The 4,917-nt window shown below is 40.0% G+C and overlaps 1 long non-coding RNA gene across 1 annotated transcript; it reads left to right on the forward strand.

Moving 5' to 3' along the window:
* The first annotated feature begins 3,060 nt into the window (after window positions 1-3,060).
* On the forward strand, window positions 3,061-4,562 carry LOC122998651. Its single transcript, XR_006407464.1, has 2 exons — window positions 3,061-3,452; window positions 4,287-4,562. It is a non-coding gene; the product is annotated as an uncharacterized LOC122998651 (long non-coding RNA).
* The last annotated feature ends 355 nt before the right edge of the window (window positions 4,563-4,917 follow it).

Consider the following 4,917-nt stretch of genomic DNA (forward strand, 5'->3'; position numbering starts at 1 on the left):
TCTATTCTATCCCCGCCTCCGAGTGTTGAGCGGTTGCCAGAGTGTAGGGAGGGTCGAGCTCACAGGACTGCATTCATGCACATGGAGCAGACATCCTCTCTCACCACGATGATTTACTGCCACTAATTCAATGCCACATGAATGTTGCTCTTGTAACAAAACAACAAACACACTGAGACTAATATAGTGCTAATTAAAGAGAGGTTTGAGCTGTAATAACTGCCAGTTTATGAAAGATTAAGTGAATTAGTAGTACAAATCTTTATGATATTTAATTTCTGTTATATTTCTTGACTCACATAGAGGCCAATTTTCTGTTGGAAAACTTGATACTTGAGTTGATTTGCACATTTTACAGGTTGAATAAAACGACAGACACAAAGCACACATGCATAAAAACACACACGACACACAGGTACAAGCCCAGTTACCACAGTTAAAAAATGTCAGTACAACAATGATGAAATGAAGGAGACCAGTTGTCAAGTAGGAGCGAGTTGGATCTTTACTCAAATGTTGAATCTAAGAGAAAAATGATGAGATTTGAGCCTGGATTTCAACATTTTCACAAGGCCTGTCTCCCAAACTTGTGTTGGAAGCTTATTCCAAAGGAGGGAAGCACGGTGAGCAAAGGCACTACCCTCAAAGGATTATTTTTTTTACAGAATCTACAGACAGTTAAAAAACCAGCATGGAGAGGGGGTTAAGGATGTTATGGAGTGTATAGATTAACAAGACTAGATATGTAGGGGGGATTCAACCCGGGTTAAAGAGGACATGTCATCCACATTTCCAGGTCTCTATTTATATTCTGCAGCTTTACTGGAACATCTTTGCGTGATTCACATTTAAAAAGAACTCTTTATTTATCTTATACTGGCCCTTTATGCAGCCCCTCAGTTCAGCCTCTGTTTGAAACAGGCCGTTTTAGCTCCTGTCTCTTTAAGGCCCCACCTCCTGATGAGCCAACTCTGTCCTGATTGGTCAGCCTCCAGAAGCCGCCCCTCAGCAGCTCCAGAGGCTACATAACGAAACAATATCAATAGGATTTCACTTCTTTTTCTCGTTCTTAACTCAAAATATCACAAAATATAGCAACAAACACTACAAACAGACGGCCGTTTGTGAGCATGTGCGAACAATCTGATGTCATCACGAGGAGGAAGAAGAAGCAACTTTGCAAACGGAGCATTCAGAGCAGACTGAAGCTCTGGCTTTTGACTTTTAGGGAGTATTTTTACATATAATAAGTAAACCTCATAATTTACAACCGTGACTTTGTTTAACATCCAACATCATAACAGTATATAAATAACAGAAAATCCCACAGAGTGTAATATGTCCCCTTTAAAGCCTCGTAGGTCTGAGGGAGGATTTTGAAATCATCTCTGGTTTGAATTAGTAGCCATGTGATCAAACTTCTTGGATGCTGCTGCATTTTTGGACCAATTGAAGACCACTTGTTGCTGTTATGAACGGGCCAGAAATCAGTATGCGGCAATAATCAATTCTGGATGTAAAATTAGAAAGAATTTCAGCATGTGTGTGTGTGTGTGTGTGTGTAAATCAAAGATACTCAAAGAGACTTTAACTTGGCTTGATCCCAGCGCTTGCTGCAGTCCATTTGTTAGGTCAACCTCCTCTTCAGTACCACCCAGACCACCCTGCGTCTGCTACCACCCGCGGTATAATCTGCAACTAATAAAGCAATCACATTTCTTGGCTGAAATTCTCTGTTGTTAAGCAAAACGAGTCTGCATGTGAGCTGAAAGTAAGAGCACAGGAGCCCCTGCTGCAAATCGAATTTGTTGAAATTTCCCCTAATTGGATAATAAAAACAACATTTCTTGCTATGCGGGGGGAATACCAGCTCTAGTGCTTCATGTCTATTCCTCCTACTCGTTGGAGGGAACAGGAGACCTGAGGTTAGAGAGTCAGCTCCGAACGAGCGTGTGGTTGAATAAGATTACACATCCTCACTCATCCCACCAGGAATCTGTCATCTGTAAATTCTGCACTATAAATCTATAAAGTCTATCTAAGTGTCTTTTTTTTAAAAGACACTTTTAAAGAGTTGCTTTAATGTTTTTCTGCTTTTGATCAGCTTACTTTTAATCTCACAGTCTATGCTTGCATTTACAGATGTATTAATCCTTCTTTTAATGGATTATGTTGCTTATTCTTGCTTTATCTCTTTAGATGATGTTTAATCGGCTTTTGGATAAATAATTAATACGGTTTATAACACCTACTGTGAAGATAAACCGCCGTAAACACACAATTCTGTGTTTTCCAAAGAATAAAAAAAAGTTTTTTGTTTCAAGATAACTTTGATGGATTGAATATTGTAGATTCATGTTTTCACATTGGTTATACAAGATAATGAGCTCTGAGGGGACGACTCTTGTCCCTTTTTCTGTCTGTGATACTTCTTAGGCAGGATACAAAGGTGCAGATTGGTTGAGATGGTTGGATGCAGTGAAGGTAAATAACTTTGGTAGCATCTTTTTATGTCCCCGAAGTGGATGAGACAGTAACTACTAGAACGAGAAAGAAAATCTGATAGACACAGTAAATGTAACATATTGAACTTATCAGCTAACACACATGTGACCAAGGACTTAGCAAAACTCTACCTCTGTACCCAGTCATCGTGGTCTTATGTGTATTTCTACCATAACAGCTGCTGAGAGAACTTATTGGTTGACATCTTCTCTCGCTGTGTTCATGTCATATCAGAGTTTTCTACTTTTCAGTAGCATTCAAGTCAACACCCAAGTCGTAATTATGACTGGAGAACTTTCTGAAAGCTCTGATAAAAATCCGACATGGCACTTATTAAATATGGAAGTGCCTGAAAACCAAACAAACACGGACGCCGCATCACATCACATCAGCCAAAGTCCGTCGTTCAGTAGAATTAAACCCAAATTTAATGGATGTACAAGCAGCGAGCACTTTATCAGGAACACTTGTGTAATTTATTGCATCCAATAACAACAACTCTGCTATAAATTCTATTTTTATGAAGCTTTTGTTGATATCGTCAGAAAGGTGATAATTCTACTTTATGTTTATTATTGAGGTTTTATATCTCCATTAATATACATTAGGGGGGATTTAAATCAACCAATGAGGTGTCGGATTAGACACTTACTTGTGGAAGCCGATGTGTTGACGTCACCTGTAGAGAAAAACAGAAACACAAACAGTTCACCTGACTGGCAGGTAACAGCGGAGCCTCGTCCTCCTCTGCTCTCTACTCAGGTCTGCTTTAATGAGCCTGTTGAGCCTAGTTATCATCAGGCCCGGGCAAGTACAATTCTTCTGTAAACTCCAGGGATGTACAGTGGTGAAATCCCTCAGTGAGCAGGCCGGGGCACATTTCCCCCCCCCCCTCCCCCCCTCCCCAATGGCAAATTAGAGACGATCATTCAGCCAGTTTTTATGAGGTGAGTGATCGTTTTTTATCTGCAGGATTACACTCTGTCACAGCCCCCCCCGGCAGGCAAACATCTCCCCAGTAGCTAATAAGCAGCTGTGTAGAAGAAGAAGAAGAAGAAAAACGATGACACTGCGCTGTAACCACATCTGAAGTCAAAAATAACAGAGTAAAGAAAATGATTTCTCCTCCGACTCACTCTGCGGATGTTTCTAGGCAGCCTGTCAAAACGATCAGTGAGCTGAAACCACACGGCGGTTGTGATGATGTGATGTTTGAACATCCTAAAGAAACCTTTTATCTCAGTTTTTTTTTTTTTTTTTAAACCTTTTATCTTTTTTTTCCCCCTACTGTACTGTTATATGTTAGTTCTCTCCCTCACCGCAGGGAATCCCTTCTCATGACAAAATTAACAAGGTAAAACTGAAAAAAGGGATATACGGAAGATAATAACGACTATAATATACACACTTATATACACACACATCTCTGCCAGCAAAAAATGTTGAGAAAAAATGACAATGTTACTTAATCGAAAGAGAGAAACGTGGTGAAATCTTTGGTCGCCAAAGTGGAGATGATTTTCTAATCATTTACAAGATGCTAAGTCATAATTGTGAGGTGAATAAATGTCTCCCATGTTTGTTTTTGTAACCCGTTGTTTCATTTATTGCTGTTGTCTTCCTTTCAAATGCACAACACTGTGCAAAAGTTGTAGTAAAGTAAAGTGAGGATGCCATGAAGAGTTTTTATTCATCAATTAATTTCATACAAAGTTCATTAAACAGCAGAAACCTGAATGAAATCAGTATTTCCTGTGAGCAGCTTCTCCTCGGTGTTTCAGGTACTCGGCAGGTCGGTCGTTCTTGCGTCTCGGAGAAGTTGCCGCAGTTCTTCTTCTGTGGATTTCGGCGTCTCAGCTGCTTCTGTCTCTTCGTGTAAAACTCCTTGTTCTTCTTGTTGATGAAGATAGTTCTTAATGACTCCGGCTTGGGCTCATTGTCATGCTGCAGGATGAATCTGGGACCAATCAGACGCCTCCCTGACGGTGATGCATTATGGATAATAATCTAAAACATGTAAAGTGCCTAAAAGTTTTCTGTAGCTGGAGCAAAACTGACAGTTTTTGTTTTCTTTGATGCATAAAATGTGCTCGTGTAGTAGTTGTAACCATTCGGAAACGTGTGTGTTTTCGCCACAACTTATGTGCTGCTAGATAAGACAAGATCCAACATCTGAGTGTTGCAGGCCGACTGCTGTGCGATGTTTTATTCAACTTATATTCCATCAAAAAGTCTTTATTTAGTATTGATCGGAGTTGAAGACAGAAGAGCTTTTTGTCTTTTTAGAATATCCGCCATCCGCACCATGTCACAAAAAGTTAGAACGGTGGAAGTTTAAGGAGCAGATAAAAGGAAGGAACTGTAATGTTTTTCGGCCTCTTCCTCCCTGATCCTCTTTGATCAGCACCAGAA

This window comes from Thunnus albacares, chromosome 15 (assembly GCF_914725855.1).
Source record: "Thunnus albacares chromosome 15, fThuAlb1.1, whole genome shotgun sequence".
In the NCBI taxonomy this organism is placed as follows: Eukaryota; Metazoa; Chordata; class Actinopteri; order Scombriformes; family Scombridae; genus Thunnus; species Thunnus albacares.